General features: G+C 38.1%; 1 protein-coding gene across 2 annotated transcripts in view; it reads left to right on the top strand.

Moving 5' to 3' along the window:
• Positions 1 to 615: 615 nt before the first annotated feature.
• Positions 616 to 21,812, top strand: part of LOC121511016 (bone morphogenetic protein receptor type-1A-like) — a 71,518-nt gene continuing 50,321 nt past the window's right edge. For both annotated transcript variants that reach the window (XM_041789486.1, XM_041789487.1), the window contains exon 1: positions 616 to 788. The gene's annotated coding sequence lies outside the window, so the exon portion shown is untranslated. The remainder of the gene's footprint in view (positions 789 to 21,812) is intronic.

Genomic DNA, 21,812 nt, shown 5'->3' with positions numbered 1-21,812 from the left:
GCTCTCACTCGACGTCTGTATCAGAAGACCAAAACAAACTGGAAACACTCACACAAGGCCAATAGTTCATTTGTGTTAAAATGCTATCATACACCAACTAAAAGCGTTTTCCTTTTGTAGAATTATGTCGGTTTATATAAAAATAAAAAAAAATTACCTGTTGTACAATAAAACGCCATATTGATTTACTTTATCCTCTGGAAATACAGGAAACCTGCCACTTTTTTTCAGGCAAATGTAACTGAATCAATAATAACCGAAACCAGCCTAAAAGTCGACTACTGTTTTATATTTGTAGGCTGTAAATTGTTGTAAAGTTGCACATCCACTGTTAAAATGGCTTAATGATGTGTGGGGGAACGTATAATTTCAATCAATCTTTACCTGCAACATCAAAGACTGTTAACTCATAGCTGACATTTAATGTCAACACCGAGATTCAAACTAATAAGAGATACCTGAAGTGTTACTGTATTGCGCATGCGAATTGGTAACTCGCGCTGCTTTACCGGATATGTGGCTATATGTGTACGCATACAAGTGAGCCATCGCTTCACTCACAGACGATCTTTGTGAGGCTGGTATTTGCTCCCTTCCATCATTAAACAGCAAAACCACAGACCGACTGAGCGGGCGGCCGAGACAGTACGAAGCTGAAATTAATACAGAAAAATCTGGGATTTAACGCTTTGTTGCCGTAATATTCCAATGGAAATGGACTTGAAATACTACATAAAAATTGTATCTAAATGAGTGCCACGTCTTCTGGAGAAAGTAAAGACAGGAAGGTAAGACAAAATAATCCCAAACTTCATTTCCAGCCTGCGGGTCTGAGTCCGACTTTGGGCTCCGTGTAACTGCTGGGGCTAACGCAGTCCTATGGTTTGCCTGGTTCGTGTTTACGAGAAATCGGGTTTAAAAGACAATGTCTTTGTTTTACTCTTGTCTTGCTGCATACACCCCAAATACTTTTCTATTATGGAAATTTCTATTCTATCTTATACATATGTTGGTCGTGACAATACGTCACATAAACAACACAGCGAAAAGATTTTTTCGCAAGTATGTTGGCGCCAGGGTGTAGACGGATCCTCGTAGCTGCTGTCGTGGAAAAAAAGTTTGCTTCACCTCTGCAACAGCCTGGAGATAAATATTATTGAGGTCTAAAATCACTATTTACTCTTAAAAACACTTTTATTGATTGACAAGTATCTGAGAATGTAGTTTAAATGAAATGATCAGTGAGGTTTGCTGCCGTTAGATTTTGCTTTTATGGAGATATTTACTGCTGAAAAGCTTGTTAGCCACATTCCACGGTTAGCTAACTTTGCTGCATAGTTAACGCTGCTCATCTGTAATTATAGTATGGTGGCGAGTCAATACATTTAAATTATCATCAGATGTAAACTTAAAGGATACACTTTTCCTGCCAAAATTATCTGATACCAGGGATGTTTTTTTCTAAGTTGTATTCGGGTAAGCAATTCCCTCAAGGCTAACTATAGTTACTATAAGTTAGCTCTGTTTGTTGTGCTGCAGTTTATTGTTATATCGGAGGAAAGCACGTCGAGTTGCAACGAGGTTGTTGTTTAAAACCATTATTGCCTTTTCATGCATAGTTTGAAGTTAAATAACGATCTCGGTTAAGTTTGCCTCGAAACAAATTTCCAGCTGTTATCTAGCTTTAATTTTGTACTTTCCTCCCCAGTCCAAAAGCGTTTGCAGACCCAGACCATTTAATTTTCGGATTATTATCTGTTTGTCAATTTCACTTTCATCTACTTGTGTTTGCCGCCACGACTTCGTAATATCGGCAGCTGTTTATTTTACTCGCCCCTTTCAGATCTGAACTTCCTAAAATTGAGAAATTAAACAGAAACAGAGCTATTGGCGTGTTGGGAATGCTTGTTAATTTCAGGGCTCATGTGCATAAAAATAACTATCATACATAGTTGTAATCCTACACTATAGTAAATGATTTACAGCATACCAGACTGTTGATGAGTTAATTGATGCGTTGATGATAGGCCAGACGATGCATTGATACATCATTGCGCCCTGTGGTTCTCCTCTGGTCTAGCCTTGGGACCAACCACCACCACCGTCATTGGGGGAAATCGTTGACAAAATTGATTGTATTTTATAAAATAAAAGTATTCTGATCTCAGATGTGTGTGAACAAAAAGACAGGCCAAAACAAACCTTGAAGAAGAGCAGGGAGAATGTGCGGGCACACATTTATTTTACTGTGATAACATGTGAATGGCGATTTTTTTTTTTCCCAGTGATCTTGAGAAATAAACACACTGTCATGGGACACCCAGCTTGTCTTTCCAGGATAACAAAGTAAGCTCTTGAGAAAACTACCATAATTTAGCCATAATAACATCAAAACAGTGTAAAATAAAATTTGGATGTGTTATTCTGATACTTCATTTGATATGTTCAGCTGACTGGTGTTGTCTGGCCAACAGACAGAACCATTTGTTAGGTCTGTAGATTATTTTTGTGAATTGAGAATCAAAGTAAATGTTTTCCTCAATTTTTCTTTCCCAAAAGTAAAAATCTGAGTGTCTTTTGTGTTGTGGACAAAACAAGTCATGAAAGGAGGTCATTAGGTTTGATTTTCACCAGCACCAGTTGTATATTAGGGACTAAAAATGTGTTTTTTTAATCTTAAATTTATCCTAAATATGTTAATGTTAAAAAGCAGCTGGACCACTGTTGTAGCTCTGTGTGTTTGTCACTGATGAGTTAATAACCTTTTGAACATAAAGCAGTGTGCTCACATTATTAAGCTGATAGGTGAAACCTTGATGGTCTCTGTTTTCAAAAATGTTTAAGTGAATCCTGAGTCCATGTGTCCATCAGTCTAAACAGAAACATGTTTCTGAGGCTGATATATTTGCCTACTGACTGTTAATGTTGTTGCATTTGTTCTTGAGCTGCTCTATATTGTGTTTTGTTGTAGGTCTTTCAATAGATTGGTCTGCAAAAGGGAAGGTAAAATATTTTAACCCATTCTACCAAGCGAATTTGCCATATTTGGCTTAAAGTAGGGATACATGATATTATCGGTTTGATATTGGTATCGGTGGATATTAACTTAAAAAGTGAAATATCAGTATGGGCAGATGTGAAAATTTCTGCTGATACAACCGATATTTTGTCCATAAAATCTTCCTCTATCAGTTGTAAATATTGGCCGTACAAACATTAGGTTAGTGGGGTTTTTGGCAGGACCAACAGATGTATGTCAGTTTCCTTTATTTATCATCATTCCTTACACTTTAAAATATGTTAAATGACTGTATTTGTTTATTAGTTCATCCTCAAGCTTTAAAATGTGTGTTTTATGGACTGAAGCTTCTAAATATCAGCATGACATTGGCCAAAATTACTTTGTAAATACCGGGTATCTGCAAAAATCCAATTTTGTGCGTCCCTAGCTGAAATTATAAGAATTTTCCTATTGAATTGGTTGCAGTCTTGTGCTTCCTTTTATGATCACCCTCCTATGATCAGTGTTTTGCTGGATTTATAATGATAGTTTAATGAATATAAAGGTACATAAATGTTTATGATCAATCAGCAGTACTTTCTTAGACTAGCTGTTTAACATTTGCTGATTTCCACTTCCTTTTGGGGGTGTAAGATTTTTGCCTATATCCAATATGCAGACAAATCTTTGTCCTAACTAGGAGCGAGTGAACCAAAAGACATGGGGTCTTTTGGTTCTGCGTAAAACTCCATAGACTTATTTGTGCATACAACTGAAATTCACAGCTGAGGAACGCCATCCTAAAAATTGGTTGTAAATATCGGCTGAAATGTTCATATCAGCAGATACTGATAATCACCTTCCTACGCTAACGTCTGCCGATCCGATATCATGCTGAATTTTGTTCATATCTTCTTTTTTTTACCTGACAAAGTAAATTCTAAGAAATAACTTTGGGATTTGAGAAAGTTTGATGATAAGCTTTTGCAAGTTGTACACATTGTATTGCTTATTTGTTATCAGAATTTCAAAACTTACAAAGTGCAGATATACTTATTCCTCATATCATAATTCTGTTGAAAATGACGGGTTCACAACTTCGATGTACGTAAATGTTGGAAAAACGTTGTTTATTTTGATAATGGCTTTTGCTTAGATAGACTACAGGTAACTGGTTATATGCCTCCAATGGCATAGATGACAACATATTACTTGGAATGTCTGATCAAACGTTTTTAAAGCTTTTTAGACGCTTCAAGTTGAAATCAGATGGAAATTTAAACTAAAGGTTTGTTTGATTTTGAAACTTTGGGATTGACATGAAGACAGGGATTTGTACTAAAATGACTTTAGGGGACTCTCTCGATTAAATCAGACTGCTGAAGCCTATTACCCCAGATAAACTTTGGACCCCCGACCCCCCCCCCCCCCAACATAAACAAGGACTACTGCTAATACTTGATTCCAGTTTTAGCAAACAGAATGATCACCAGAAGCAGAACAACATTTGTGCAGTGTCAATAATAGTTAACCTGTTTTTTTAGAAAACGAGAATCCGTTTTCGAAGAAATACATGATATCCAAAAGCTGTAGACACAGTGAGGTTTAACATCATGGTACATCTGCTGCTTATTTTGTACTGTTGTTGAAGCATAATGTTAATAATGAGTTAAACAAAAAGAAAATTGCTTTGGGTCTTGTTCCTCTTTAACAGAGAGACACTCAGAACTCCTTTACATTTGCTGTTCATGTAGCCACCCCTCAAAATATTTTCCCTTCTTCACCATGAGGGAGAGAGGGGGAGGGTGGAACGGGGCTTACAAGAGGGAAGGCAGTGTTAGAAATTAAATTCTAGTATTATCCATATGCCAGACAGCTGTACATTCCTCAGCCAAGCCCAGGATCTCTGTTACTGAAATAACAAGAGTGACTGACAGTGGGTGAGCCAGCTAGGCCACAACGAGAGAGAGAGAGAGAGGGGGAGACAAGTTTAAGGAGGTATTGTTTAAAAAGAAGACAAAATAAAAGGGAAAGATTCCTCTTTAAGATTTGCTCAACAGATGAGTTTTACCTCTTCTTAATGCCTCTCCTAGATTGACTCACCATTCCTGTATATAACAGCACATGAAGCTGCTCTGTGCAAAAAAGGACATAAACATTGTTTTTCATTGATTAAAGAAATATTTATTATATATTTCAATAATTGTTTTGTATGCGGTTCACCAACTCCTATAACCCTAAATAGAATTTGTTCATAAGTGTTGTTTCGTTCATTAAACAGCTGAAAACCCTGAAAATATTCATTTTAACACTGAGCAACAAAAAATCTAATTGTTGACAAATGATTAGGCTCTCTTCTCAGTTAATCAGCAGGTAGCTATAATTTATTGTAGCAGTCTTTTTTTTTATTTCACCTGTTAATCATTTTCTTGTTTTAGCTGTAGGAAAGATGCATTTTCATGTTTTTTTTTAAAAGGAGACAAAAACCTTTTCAACATGTTTTTTTTGCTTAAGAATGACACATTTTAAAAGAAAAACTACTCAGAATTAATGCTAAAATCCCTCTTCATTTTTAAAAACATATTACTTTGACTCCAGACTCCAAATCATACAGATAAAGGGCTCTGGCTTGGCTTTTTTTCTGCAGGCATAAAGCAGCGAAAGTCAAAAGAGTTGCCATATTTTTCTGATTATTTTGATCATGGACACTGAAACAACACCCAGTCCTCGTCATGGATTCCCCGTCTCCACTTTAAGCATCTGTCTTTTGTGTGTAGAGGGATGTTCAAAGGTCAAAAGACATCCATTATTTCTTCTCTGTCCTAATCCGTCTATCACTCTTACTGAGGACACAGACGCCATGTTATCTCTTTCACCCTCTGATTGTGTATCAGGCTGTGATTAGACTGTGGTGTCACTCAGTCTGTACTCTGTCTGTGTGTTAGCTGTGGATCTATTCTTATAAAATGACACCAGAACCTGTCCAGTCATGACCTCTGTACTGGGACAAGACCAGTCGCCATGAAAATACCAGTTAATGCTGATTTAGTCTGACAGAGGAGTACTGGATTTTTTTTTCTTTAAATAAACATTAGCCTGTAGAATTGTTTAGAGATGATAAACACACACAGCTGCCAGAGTGAACTCCAATAACACTGATTGGTACACATGGGGCAGGGGTACATTTGTGTTGTTCAGTCCTGTCAGATCCAAAGGTGCTCAAGGTAGAGAAAAATTGGCCTGTTTGCTGTAGTTTTTCTCTTTAAGTTGTACCCAGTAGTTGTGTTTATTAGGATTTTCCAGTATACTGGGTTTTTTAATTTATTTTTAAAATCTATTCAGGCTTTTGGCTGCTGTTAGATGGGATTACTGGAGAGAGACAGAAAATGTAGGGGGGAAGACATGCTCCGAATAGTGCCAGGATTGGGATCAGAACCTTCTACCAGAGTGTCAAGGACTGTTGCTTCTGTATATGATCCAGCTTTACAACAGAGCTAAATCCGCACCCAGGCTTTCTAATTTTGATTAGTGTGTATGTGGGCGATTAGCCAGCTAAATGGGTGAAGTCGGATCACTACACAAACACTCATCCATACCCCTCCCAAATCAGTACAAGCATTTTGAAGTGGCCACCTGCAACACACTACATACACACAGGGCTGTACAGTGGGATATAATGTTGAAGTGCAACAAAAAACAGTTGGTCCATTAGTTATTTTTCATCGTTTCACTTACTGACAGAATACTCAGCCTCTGCACTAACGTCTGCTGAATGGTTCATTCATAAGACAATGTGTATTTCCCTTTTTTGATGTTGATGGTCCTGTTATTTGATTGGCTAGCCAATATGTGGTAGCATGTCCGATATGAAACTGACAGCAAGGATAGAAAGAGATGAGGAGGAGACGTTACAGTTAGGAGTTAAACAATGCAGCATTACACTGCATGGACTGATATGTATTGAGAGTGTAAAGACGTGTTTATGTAACATGTTAACTTTGTACCATTTAACAAAAAATGTTACCTTCTTATTAAGTTACCAGCTCTCTGTGTTTAAAAGAATAGATGGATTTCTTCATTTACATTATAAACATCAGTCAGGACCAGTGCAATTATTCATATGGATGTACTCAAGCTCTTACAATTTTGAATGAACATCTTATGATGTTAAAGATGTTTTCTTGTTATCCGGAGTATTATAAGTGTATATCGGGTTGTCCAAACTATAGCTCGCAAGCCAACAGCAGCTAAAAAATTTAAAGGGAAAAAAAAAAGTATTTGGGAAAAAATAAGATGGATTTCATAGGGCCCTACTTCAGCACAGGAACGTGGTTGTTAACCTGCAAAGAGGAGCTGTAGAGAGACAGGAAACATTTGAAGAGAGATGAGGGCAAAGACGTGCACCGAACAGCGCATAGACCAGGAATTGGTCCCACGACCAGTGCATCGAGGACTATAGCCTCTGTATATGGGCACCTGCTCTTCCAACTGTGCTAAACCTAAGTCCAATATGCTGATATTTACATATTAATTTTAGCTAATACCAATATTAACACCGATATTGAAACATAGTTCAGACTAAAAACGTCAGTACTTCAAACACACATTGTAAAGTTTGAGGATGATCACACTCTTCTATAAAGTAAGGAATGATTATGATTCAAGAAGAGGACTTCAGCTGACTGACGTCAGCTGGTCCTGTTGGACCCTAACAACTAACTTATTTGTTTGTACGGCCAACATTTACAGCTGATATTGTCAGAATTTTATCGCCAAAATGTAAATTGTAAAAATTGGTGGAAATGTTCATGTCTTCCATGATAGTTTACTGTATAAGCTAACATCTGCCAACACTGGTATCATGTGGATTACATCATGCATTCTAGGGGTGTTAGGGAAATACTGATATACTGATATATCGGGATATTTCACAGTGCAATACTGTATCGATATTTTAAAATGCAGTATCAATATTGTTTTAATTGATAATTTACTTTGTTGGTGCAGTAGTTTGTGGTGTAATTTCACTCACTGACCGCTAGTTAGCGGCAGGCATCACCAGCTGGTAGCAAGCAGTTGACTGTTCCCTCTTCTCCTCTGTTTAGACAACGAGATCACGCAACACTTCCAGTCTGAGCGAGCCGGTTGCTCATGCCTACAGCTGCAGTTCAGCTTCTGCTGCATTCGTAGCCAATAGGTGGACTTGTTTTGGCTTCCAGTACATTAAAGATGGTACAGACTTATACAGGAGTCAAGTCGTTTGTAAGATATGCCACGCCAGAGTGAAATACTTGGACAACACGACGAACCTAAGTGCTAGACATCATAGCGATAGCTTAGTGGCTAACAGCTAACCTTCCTCTGACTTACAAAAACTGCAGTACATCCAGAACTCCACCGCCCACCTCCTCATCCACACCCGCTCCAGAGACCACATCACCCCTGTCCTCCAACAGCTCCACTGGCTCCCCATAAAACAGTGCATCCATTTCAAGGTCTTGCTCGTCACCTACAAAGCCCTCCATAACATGGCTCCTCCATACCTCACAGTCCTTCTTCAACACCACCGCCCCTCCCGCCGCCTCCGCTCCGTCAGAAACTCTGACTATCTGCTCACTAACCCTGAATTTCCATATACAGCATGCGCGCCGCACACCGAAGCGCCGCGGTCACTACATATCGATTTCAGCACCCCTGTATTGCGGTACACATCATATCACCAGATTCTTGCCAGTACACACCCCTAATGCATTTCTAATTGAAAAGTCTGGTAAATGAAAGGCCTTTTATTGGACATACTGGCAGTGCTGTTCTGTCTGTTTTAATATTTGTGTTTCTTAAATTTTCCAGAAAACAGAATTTATCATGGAACAACAGAGAAAAACAATGGATGCACATGTTTCATCCTGGGACCGTCTTAATGTTGGACTTGTATTGGATTGGCCCTAACTGGTCATGTTTGATCCTTCTAGTATCTGCATTGCAACATTTTTCATTAGATAAATGAGTGGCTGATAATTATCTGAGATTTGGGTCGTGAGGTCTTGTAAGTATTGGATAGTAGGTCTTGAGGATAGACCAGCTGAGATCCACTTATCTGTATCCAAAAGAGAGAGGAGTGTGCATGAGTTTGTTAGCAGCTTTCGGTGATCAATAAAGAAATATTTGGAGCATATTACTTATTGTTGTTGGGATGGTGGGAAACAGGTGTCAATATAGTTTGCTTGTTACTGATATTCTATCGCAGTTTAAAATTCTGGACCATGGCTATACCTGTGTCTTGTTGCCCACTTACTGGCACATTCACTGTTAGTGTTCATCCTTACTTATTACTTGGTGGTTAATCAGCATTTAACCCCTTTACCTCAGTTGATGCTCTTGTCCATTCTCTTTGTCCTCTTTTCATTTTGCCTCTCTTGCATATTCCGTCTGTCACTATGTTTCAGAAAAATAGGCTAGATCTTCCCAACCGTAGGGCATTCCCACATTGTTCCTTAAAACCAGATCTTTAAAAAGACTCATGTCATTGATACATATTACTCCTGTGTCTTCCTAATATTGTCAGCTGTGTTTTTTCTTCATTCCCTTTCTTTTCTTGTTTATTTTTTTCTCTACACTGTACATTTTCTTTCTTCCTTTTACTCCATTTTTGCTTTGTTTAAACTTAGTGCTAGATGTAGCTTACTCAAAGCAGCATATTTTCTGCTAACTAGTGTTTAGATGATGCATTAGGTTCTTTAAAAAGCTGGTTAAGGTATCATATATAGCAACAGTCCACAATCATCTGTCTCATTTTTTCTACTCTTTTTCCACCTCTGTTCTTCTTTTCTTCCCTTTTCTCCCTCCTTTTCCCAGTCTGCTTCTCAGTTTTCTCTCTCCTGGGAGTGTTTCCAGTCTTGTACGCTGAGCATGGGGATCTCTCTCTTTCCTCTGCTCTATTTCTATCCCTCTCCTTTCTCCCCCCTCCCCCTTTCTTTCCTCCATTTCTTCTTTTCTTCCCTCCTCTACATCTCCCTCCCTTTGGAGTGTGTTTCCAGTCTTGGAGGCTGAGGATCAGATTACTCAGGGAGTCTCGGAGGCTCTCTGGCGAGGTGGCAGTGGTGGAGGAGGGATGGTGGGAGGAGGTAGGGAAGGAGATCAGGTTTCACATCTCCAGTGCTCTCCTCTGTCTACCTCACCTCCCTCCTCCTCCTCTCCCCCCAGCAGCCTGGAGACAGAGTGGCTGAGCTGGGGAAGAAAACATGCAATCCACCCCTCTCCTCCTCCTCTTCCTCCTCTATACGTCCAGCCTCTTTGCTGCAGCACAGCAGATAAATAAAGGCAGTAAATGGGAGCCGAGCACACAGAGGGACAATTCTTTGCCTCCTCCACCTCCCCCTCCATCCCTGCAGAGATATTTTATATCCTGCACCGTGTGTTTTCATTCTCCTTGATGTATGACAAAGGTGAAACTGCTTCAGGGAGACTTTTGTTTCTTAAGATGACTGAATCTTAGGATCAAACCCACTCCCTGAAATCTGTATAGTCTTTAAAAGTAAATGCGGGGAAGCAAAAGCAGGGGACTGCTCCTTTAGTGTAAGGACAGTCGTAATAGGGCACCTGTGGCTTTGGTAGCAGTGGTTACCTGTGTTGAACAGTAGGGGCCCAGTTTGAGTTTTTGGCATTCCCACTATTACCTAGCAATACTCTTGAAGAAAGATTTTTGGAATTAGAACAAATTAGATATTTTTCCTTTATTATGAGAATATGTCAGCCATCCTTGGTGAATGGATGTAGATTGTAGGCTTGTTTAAGTTTGATTTTAACTTAATCTACAAGAAATTGTTTTGTCTTTGAAATGCCATTAACTAGTGTTTTTATCAGTCATGTTTCCCTCACTGCTCAAGCTGAATGCACTGTAGTTCACTTCGGCAGCAACTCGACACTGAACAATTGATCCACCTGATTTCTCTTCTCCCTGATTCATGTGACTGCCTTCTTTGGCTGTAGTCTACATAGGTTTGTGACCACACCACAAATGTTTGTCAGCCCTGAAGAAGACCAGTTTGGTTGAAACATGTTGGCCTTTTAATGATTTGGCCATTACTATAAAGGCTTTTTAGTATTTCCTTCCTCATTTGCTCATTTTGTTGTTTAGAGTGCCTGGTTTTCTCCTCCTTTTTGGACAGTTTTTCCACCTGTTTTCCAAGAGCACCCAATTTTGGTTCATTATTGAAGCACCTTAGTCATATTGAGCAGCCGGTCAATCTCCCTCTTTTACTGAACAATTGATGCAGTTAAAGAAAAACTGGAAAGCTTCACAAAATTTAAGGTTGGAAAAAAAGACTTAAATTTGGAGCAGCTAGGGTACAGTGTTAAGGGTTGGTTGTCTCTCAGATGAAAGGTCTGGGGATTTGCTCCAGCATTCAAATGTCAAAGTGTCCTTTGGCAAGAAACTGAACCCCAAATTGCTCCCACTGCTGCATCAGTGGCATGTGAATGAGGGATGCATAATATTCAGTGTTTCCCACAGGACTGGAATCTATTTGTGGTGGGTTGTGCGGGAAAATTTTTTTTTAAAAATAAAACAAAAACAATGAAAAAAACCAAAGGAGTTTGATTTGGATTTGAATATAAAACTTTCATTTAATGTAAAATGTAAACAAACACCAAATAAACTTAACTTAAAATAAATACATTTTAATAAAAAATACAATAGCTTACTTAAAGAAAGAAATGAAAATAAATAAACAAGAAATTAGCTTGAATAAATCAAGTAGGTAACTTAAATCAAAAGGAGTAACAATTTTGTCAAATTTTGTTCCTGCAGAGTTTGCACCCTTTCTCTGGTCATTTTATTTTACAGGGCTTCCTTAAAAATATTCCAAATCCTTTTCATATAGGAAGTCCTCAGGATCAGGTCCATTTATGGATATTTTCAAGCTAGGGGCCAGGTTTTCTCCTTGCAGGTGATTGTGGAGGTCTGTTTTCACCTAAGGATTAATTGAAAAGATAATAGCTTTGTCAAAACTGTACCAATAAAAAAATGTGAAAGCTTGTTTTGCTCCTTAAAGTGATACTCTTACCTTATTCATAGTTGAAAAATATTAATATTTATTAAATATAAAATATTTAAACATTGATTTTATAAATATTTAATATATTTAAGTATTTTTCAATGCTCATCTGTGAACATCCATGTCAGAGTTAATAACTAACGAGCTCTATGCACAGGGCCGCCCAACCGGCAGGAGCAGCTCAACACGCCTGAAGTGGTTAGCCTGTTGGCTAACACTACCAACAGCGTGAGTTAATGTCTATGCACATGTTGAGCATCCAGCTACATTAATATAGAGACGGGTTAATATAACATGATAACTTCAACCTGTTCGGACTTCTGGACTTGTTTGCCCGCATATTTGTACCGAGAGGTCTTTGTGATAACGTTACTTACCTTCGTCTCATCTCCCTTGTACTGCTACGTCTTCTTTTTCTCTGGTGGACCAAGTGTGTCAAGAAGCGTGTCTTCTTCTTTGGTTTTATTGGCGAAGGCGATGCATACCGCCACCTACTGTACCTGTGTTGTAATGATGCGCTACATTCACAGAACGAAGGCGAACAGCTAGTGCCAGAATCTATTTGTGGCGGTCCGCCACAAATAAATGAATGTATGGGAAACACTGATATTATTTGCATCATATTGATGCTGGCAGATATTATCTTTTAAAAATTGAATAATCCGTATTGGCAAATATGAGCATTTCTGTTGATATTTACAGCGGATATTTAGGCTTTATAATCTTATGTGCAAAGTCAGTGCATCGGTCTGTGGAGCCCTGGATCGACATGTGTGACATGTAGACTAAAAAGTCACAATAATAGAAATTATGAAAGAAGAAAATACAATGCCCATATTTGATCTCTTATAGATAAACTCACAGACTCAGCCTATTTTGAAATTATCTTTTCGCCTCTTTTCAGTTTTTTTTAAGCTAAAGGTTACTTGGATTCCATAGTCAGTTTGCTCCGGATCGAATCAAACCAATGCAAACTGGATTGGAGCGTATCATTCTGTATTCCAATGAATCATCAGTGACTCAGCCTGTGCATCAAGAATCAAAATTCTCTTTAGGAGAGATTGGCTGGATAAACAAATAAGTGAGTAGACTTTTAGGCTGGACCAACAGACCTACATCAGTCTGTCTGTAAGTCTTTTTATGTATTTGTCATCATTCCTTAAACTTTAAAGTGTGTTTTAAGGGCTGAAATGTTGGGGCTTAACTATATTGATATATCTGCATATCAGATATTAGCAAAATTCAATATCATGCACCCCTTGTATCAGCAGAAAACAGAATAAAAGAGTTAAATTTTGGTATTGACAGATATGTAAGCATTTCTGTCAATATCTGCTACTAATATATCAGCCATACATACTGGTATAAATTGTATATTGCCCTGAAATATCAGCAGAAAAGTACAAATGTACCGTCATGTATAGTTGGCCACTTAAGATGACGAGAGAAGTGCTTCACAAGTTCATGTCCATTTACAGTTGATGAAATGTGTTATTTTGTCTTATTTTGGTAATTAATAACTTGTCATACCTTTGAGTTTGAGGGCGCATTCACACCAGAGTTGTTTGGTCCGCTTTAAACGAACTCTGGTCCGTTTTCCCGCATAGTCCGGATCGTCTGGAGTGGTGTGAAAGCTCACAAGAACTCTGGTGCGGACCAAACAAGCAGACTCTGGTCCGCCTGAAAACAGGGGGTCTCGGTCCACTTCCAAACGAACCCTGGTGCAGTTTGTTGGAGGTGTGAACTCAACTCAACTCAACTCAAACTTTATTTATAAAGCACATTTAAAACAACCGGGTTTGACCAAAGTGCTGTACAGATCAAAGCAGTGCAGATACAATACCAAGATACATAAACACAGTGCAAATATATATAAATATTAAAAAGTTAAAAATTTAATTAAGATTTCGCCAGATGTCCACTCAACCTTGATTAAAAGCCAGGGAGAAGAGGTGAGTCTTTAGAGATGATTTAAAAACCTCAATTGATATGAATATTGATGTATATAATATGATATAAGAATTTATATGAGATTTAATACACTCAAATACATGTCGGTACCTCACTTGGCGTCTGTGTAGCCATGGCACACGTCGTAGTCCGTGCTTATTTATTCGTCTCGTATAAAGAACGACATGTTGGACAGCTCACCGTCTCGCTGACTGCTCTTTATGCCCCAGTGCAAGAGCAGAAACCACAAGACAGCGTAAATTCTGTGTTTTTTTTTCATTGTTCATGTGGAAAAAAGAGCTGGAATACCCTGCTGTTTGTCTGTGATGACAGCGACCCTATCGGGCAGATGTTGTAGGTGTTCAGACGGTCTGGTCCATTTAATAAAGAGCAGTATGAATGCAAACCAAACCAAAGGAAAGTGCAACATTGTTGCAATTTCCATTCCAAAACGGACCGAGTTCCCCGGACTGTCAGGTGTGAAAATGACCTGAGAGTATTCAGCTATGCTGTCAGACCCCCAGCTATTGATTAGTTTTTCAACTACTTAGTTACCAGTTAGTTTGTTCATTGATTAAATGAATGATTATTTTGTTTAGACTTTCTCTTATATATACCAATCGTCTTTATATCATGATTTTAAATATTTGAAAGAGTCCCTCAGCCTAACATAATAATTAAATCAGTACCTTTGTGTGTAATGTACGTAAGATACATTGCATAGTATGGTACTTTACACTACATTTTATATATTTCAGTACTTCACTGTTTTAAAAGTTGATTTTTATTATTGCTCAAGATCAAGCAGGGCCTCCTGTAATGTTTCCTTCCCTTGTTCTGACTCCCGCTGAAGGTCGAAGCAGCCTCCATGTTCACTGCCTCCAGTGGCTCCAGTTGTCCTTTAATGGTATTGATCTCTGCTTTAAATACACCCAGCCCATCCCAGTGAATAATTCAGATCTGCCGACCACTATATCTCTGTTCAGGCAGAGAAAAAAATCCCAGAATTTGATGGCAGCGCCAGGGATGAGGTTTGTTAAGGCTGTGTGCTCTGTCAGCTCAATTTCAAGTCAAACCTGATTTTTTTTCCACAAACTGTGAAAATGTGATTTGTTTGTTGTCACATGTGATTTTGTGTGGTCATATGACAGCAGTGACCACAACTGCATTCTTGAAGAGTTTAAAAAAATCTGAAGCTTTCACCAAACTGCAGGGCTGAAATCAGTGCTCTTTAGCAATGCTTGCCCTCTCTTTGCCACATTACAGCGTGTGAGACTGTTAGTATTGTATGTGTAGAAAATATAACTAAACTTGTTTACCTACTCTTTTCCAGTGTTTTCCTGAAACAATTGATACACACCGTTTTTCTTCTGTATAGATGAGCCATTTCTTAATTTGCCATTTAGTAGATAAAATTGATCTCAGTTAACTTTATTCAGTTTGTTTCTCAGTCTTCATTCTTAAAGAACCATAAAATTAAATTATTTTCTAGTTAAACAGCTTAAACAATAACTATTTAAACAATTGTTTACTTTAATGGATTATGCATTTCTCTAAAGTGTAAATATGAATGTGACAGCTCTTTGACGGACTGGTGACCAGTCCAGGGTGTGTCATGCACTCACTCAGAGACAGCTGGGAATGACTCCAGACCCCTACAACCCCAGACAAGACAAGTGGTATATATAATGGATAGATTAAATTGCTCATATAGACAGATTGCAGTTATCAACAGGTTGTACAATATCTAAATGGATGCTGCTCAAAGATATTTGTTCTTGTTCTGCGTAGTCTTTTTTATGTGCAGTAAAACTTGTCCTGTTTATGTGAAGATTGGTGTGTTGTGCTAATGTGGGCTCATGTTGCTTTGAGCTTTTATTCTGCAAAAGAGTTGGAAAATACAGAGGTCTGAGAAAATTTGTTTTGATTTTGAACCTGTCTTTAGGTAATTTATCAGACTCCACACAACTCCCACTAAGTACACCAAAGATTCATACACATTTTAAAAACCTGTAGTAATATTTACTCAATGCTGTTTGCAATACCCTGAACAAAATGTGCCACTTAACTTCAGTTGTTGGTTTATTGACTTATGTATGAATAGCTTCACATTTGTCCAGACTGACATGTCCTCTGCCTTTTTTAATTTTATTGTAAATGTTACCAGAATTTGAAAATGATCAACATGATGTATCAAACAAGAACTTACCATAACTGACCAAAAACTCACAAAGAAAATTACGATGATATAAATCAAGTTTCATTTTCTATTTAGTTTGATACAGTTGTCTCATAAACAATGCACTTCACCCAAACCAAGGCATGTTTAAGGCAATGTTGCATATTTTAAAAGAATTACTCCATGCAGCAAAAATACATGAGGGTAGAAAATCTGAGAGTTCATTAATTCATTCATTTAACCTTTATTTAAATCTTGAGAAATCATTGAGAGCTCTCATTTTGAATGATGTTGAGGGTGCAAAAACAAGATAAACAGCACAATAGGGTAATTTAAGGTTCAAGATAAAAGATGGATACAACACAATTAAAAGCAGTCACATGCAAAGGCAGAACAGTCTCAAATTGTGGTTTTAAATTGACCCAGGAGAACAAGTTACTGAGAATACCGTCTTATAAGTTATTACTTGGTTGTCTCAGCCACTTTTCTTTGCCTCTCTTTGTAATAGGAATTGATGCTCACTGTAAAAAAAACGCAATTGCATCCTGTACTACAAATATTTTTTTTTTAAATATTGGTAGTCTATTTTTTTTAGAAACTGACAAATCATTTTATTTTTATCAGAAGTGAAAGATGCATTGCTTTTTTCAAATACAGCCATACACTAATCAAAAACCTACGGCAATGTCTTTGGGTTACATGTGCATTACATGCTACATGTATTTTCAACAGGACAGCCAAAGTCATCTGCATCTTTGAGGGCAATAAACAGCAGCAAAATAACCTGCTGAAACTGAGCTACACAGTGCAAATAAGAAATACCTTATAAATTTAGATTGATTCTCCTTATTACTCAGCCAGCATGGCTCCCTGAGATACTCCTGACAAAGTGCTTTCAATAACAACAACAACAACAAAAAGCTAATATGTTTAGCTTTAACGAGGAGCTTCTCTACGTGACTGTAAACGAAGTTTTGCAGTTCAGGTAAGGCTATAAGCGCCTGCTAGGTATAACGTAGCATATGCATCATTAGCCCGCGGAAGCCTGTATATATACCACACTGAAAGGCTGATTATCAAGAGCTATAAATTCAATGATTTTCCTGTTCAGCTCCTTACCTTTGGGTGGTCGCTGCTGTATTTTGTAGCTTTGTCGAATGACTTAAGTAGAGGCTGCTGACGAGTTTTCCCTGGCACAAAGTTTTGTCATTCTTTATCTTAAGAAAGTCCTTGTAGTCATCAGGGTGCTGGTTTTTAAAAGCAGAATTAAACTGGTGGTGTTAAAGGTGTGTTGTCGAGTCCTCCTAGCATCACATGTACTTTACAAGCGATGCAAACAGTTAGCCTACTTTGCTGTCTTGTTCCCACTCCTCAGAATTCTTCCACAGACATGTTGAGTTTGTTGTTTTTGGCGTACGTCTGGCGTCATCATGTGCGCTTCATTATGACATCACATTATCAGCCGTACAGATCTGTGTAAATTTTATTATTGGCCGATACCGATATACTGCTGATAATATCGTGCATTCCTACTTACAATAGGACAGAGCAGACTTTCTTTTCAGAGGGGACTTAACTTTTATCTTTACACTTCTCTTTTTTTCAGCATTACTAAAGAAGCTGTTTGAGGTTTTGAATTAGATATTTTTAAGTGAACTGATTGCATTACTTCTATCTGGGAGGAAAGCTGAAATACATCCAACTAAGAGAATCCTTTACAACCAACAAAAGACTAAAAACAGAAGGACAGAATCATTTATCGAAGTTTAACACTGTGTAGAATGATGAATTTCAATCAGTATAACGCTATGAAGTAAATGAAAACGGGAAATTAAAACACTCCTTGTTTCTTTAAATCAAACTATGAAACAACATCTCAATGCCTCCAGACGATGAGCGCTCCATCTTCATTCTTTAGGGGGATTTACTTTTCCTCCTTCAGTAATCCTCCTGCCTGATAGGTGCAGTGATCCTTCTGAAGTGACGCTGGCCCCTGACCTAAATCCTGACCCCAGATCCCTGACCTCAAAGACCTGAACCCCTCTAACAGAGCTGTCTCCTTCCAACCTGGATTACAGCCTTTGACCGACTTTCGTGAGGGAGAACTGACACAGAACAATTCAGCCAGCACTCAACCTGACTGAAAATTCAGTGAATTTCTGTGATTGGAGCTTTAGGTTCAGATTTAGTGAGCAACTTTCTTAATCAGTGTTGTTTTACTGTCTCTCTGTTTGCCCTTTTTCTCATCTCTATCCTAAAAGATTGCTTCTATTAAATATGTTGTTTATCATATGGCATGTCTCTTCATAGCTTATGGTATCCAGAACAAAATTGTTGGTCTTTGTCATAGTATCGGAATATGTCGGTATCGGCACCTCTGTATCGCCAGATTCTTGCCAATACACAGCCCTAACATTTACAGTGTTAGATGAAGGTTGATTTTCATTATTGATTGACCTTTGGGCTGCTTCTTTAAATTGATAAGTTGTCTGAACTGTATGTAAGAAAACAGGGAGAACTGTCCATTTGTGTCCTCCTCCAAACAAAAATTGTATCCAAAAATGTCTTGTTTGGCTACAGTGAAAAGATTTACAGTATATATTGTAGAAATCAGAAAAAATATATAAATAGGTTTTTTAAGTGAATAATTAATTTTTTCTAGTCTTTAAACTTGTCAGTTAGTCCAAAGGTGAAAAAACACAACAGTCAAAATTGAGTAGAATAACTTAATTTAACTTAACACTATTTAACCTGTACTGTTTTTTAACCTGTTTTATTGCTGTTTGAGCTCATTGCTTGGTAAGAAGACTATTAGTAATTTTATATGCTGCTGAAATGTGTGGCCTTTTGCAATGTGCATTACTCTGCAGGTGAATGATATTGCATCAGTTTGCTAAGCATGGATAAAATTAGCAGTACCAACTCCAACAGCCTTCAGTCTTCCTTGCAGGTTAGATATGCATGTGCTGAATGTGGTCATGCATTGCTCTTGTCGGCTGGTTATATGCCAGTTTACCTCTTCTGCTCAGCAAGTTGTACTGGCTGTGTGGGCTTGCATATATTAGAATATTAGTTGTAAGGCAACTCGTAATTCTGATCACGTCAACTTATCAACTGTTTTGTCAGCTCTAACTTATCCCAGCTGTTGGGTATCTGTTTTACTTTTTATGTTTGGGGTCAATCATTGTTACTGTTTAAACTAATTTCTCATGAGGTTCAGCACCTCTGTACAGGCAGTGATCTTTTTTTGAACAATTAATCTAATTACAGTTGCAGTCTCAGGTTATGCAATTGCATAATTGCATAAAAAGCTGCAATTATTTTTCTGTGGAGTAGTGCTTGAAAGCTTTACGGAAATGCCTGTGGAAAGGGCCTTTAAAATTACACTAGAGCCAGTATTGCTTTGTATTACTTTGTAGAAGTGCCTTTATTTCAAAAGAAAGAAAAAACTTTTATATATTGGAAAATACTAAGATATTTTGAATGCAGCACTAAAACTTAAGGTATATTTTTAAGGTTATTTTTTTCTTAATATCTTTATGTTTTAGGTTGAGAAATTCACACTTCCAATCAGGCCTCTTTTTCATATTTTAAAGACAAAATTGCAGGATTTGACAGAGTTTTCATAATTAAAATGGCCAAGTGTAATGTTGAAAATGTTTCTGTTTTCACATGTACTCTGTTAAAAATTTAAGACAGTCTGCCTTAAAATCTTCCTGAGTCTGTTCCAATATTTGAAGTTTAAAAGTGAAAATAACCTACAGTCCAGTTTTCAGGGGCCACAAAAATCTGTCAGATGTTTGTTTTGACACAAAGCTGGTGTGTGTTAAAGGGAAAGTTTATAGTTATAATTATTTTCTGAGTCTGTTTCTGTTGGCCACCACTTGGAGTGTGTCTGGTTTACTGTAGCAGAATGGTTTTCAGACCAAACTGCATGCATCAGTTGTTGGTTTTATATTCTGCAGGCTGCAGCCAGGAGGAAAATCAGCCCAGTCACTGAGTTTTCCCACTCAGCCTGCACTCCTGTAAAGGCAGAGCCATCCCCTCCCTCTCTGCATCTCTGTTCCTGGTCTTTAATTTCAATTAGCTCTGGCTGCTGGTTGACTTTGATGGCATTAGGCTCTCCTCCCAGCCTCCACACTCGTCCCTCTGCTCTCTTCTTCATCTGTTGGTTTTGGGAAAGCCGCCGGCTTTAACTGCTGTGATCAGAATCTGAACGCTTCGCTTCCACTTCCTGCCAGTGCCCAGCCCGCCATGCAACCCAGCAGCCACACACACACACACACACATACATATATACATTAGAAATCGAGGCTCTATTTTGCCTGTAAATAATGTTAGCAGCAGACGAGAAAATGATTAACAGGATTTAAAAATCCAGTGATGCCTCCTAGCTGCAAGAGGCTTCTTGGAGGCTTCTGAAACATTGAGGATGAAACTGTTTTGTTTCAGGTATTATTAGGGGCAATGACCCTAGATATCTTTTTGTAACTTAGACTAATTTATAAGCCCAAATTGTTGTTGCTGTGGCTTCAAAGTCACATTTATACCTTCTAACCCCCCCCCCCCCCCCAAAAAAGAACCGCCTGTACAAAATATACATTTCTGTTTAATCAAGTTATATTCCACATATCTGAAAAGATAAAGTTATTATCAAAAATTTTACCCATAATAATCTATGAAACATGCAGTTTTACCCAGTGAGCTGCAGAATATGATCCTGTGTTTGTGCTCTGGGGCTCTGCTGTGTGTTTATGTACCATCACAACCTGCATACCTCTGCCCGCCTGCCTGACGTGAGGAGGACTGGTTTCACAGCTTTCGCCTCACACTGGTTTCACGCCTTCATCTGACACGTAGTTTAGACGTTGGAATTTACATTTTAACCATCAACCATCATGGAACCTCAAAAACAGACAGGGTACTGGGCCAACAATGCAGGCTTTGGGGATGTTTTATTTTAGTGTGAATAAAATCTCAAGGAAATAACATAACTGATAAAATGGAAATTGAACCTGGCTAAAATGCCTGTAGATGCAGGACTGGGTGATGTGGCCGAAACTTTGTATCATGATTTTTTATTTTTTGCTCTTTACAGTAATGGTATTACAAAATTAGAAGGGATAATGCATTTAGATGCATATTCAGGTGCTATAACCCCTCTTTTCTCCTAGCGCAAGTGTGTGATGGTTTTGCTGTTTTTTTTTGTTTTTTTTTTTCCCCACTACTGTGACTGGAAGTTTTAGCTATTAGTTGCATCAGTTAGGCTATGCCTTGTGTGAATTATTACACAAACCGTGTTCTAACAGGGGATGACAGTGTTGCAAAAATGGCAGAAATCATACTAGTGATTGGAGTGATACCAGTTTATTGCCCACCACTACCTTCGTGGCAGTATGTATCGACCTCACACTGCCTGTGTAAGTTTAAAAAAGGGCTAAGGAAAGATTTGATCATGCTTTGTTCATGATCACCTCAGCAGGTCTGGAGAATATGTCTTTGAGCTAATTCTGAAGCCACATGTTTTTGTTTTTAAATGCTGACACTGAAAATCTGGTTCCACTTGTACTGCAGGTCATATCACAATAGCTTTCAGCTGGTTATGTGCTAATGATGTTAAATTGAG

This window comes from Cheilinus undulatus, linkage group 6 (assembly GCF_018320785.1).
Source record: "Cheilinus undulatus linkage group 6, ASM1832078v1, whole genome shotgun sequence".
NCBI classification, from domain to species: domain Eukaryota; kingdom Metazoa; phylum Chordata; class Actinopteri; order Labriformes; family Labridae; genus Cheilinus; species Cheilinus undulatus.
Note: the sequence above shows the minus strand (reverse complement) of the source record. Positions and strands in the feature narration are given on the sequence as shown.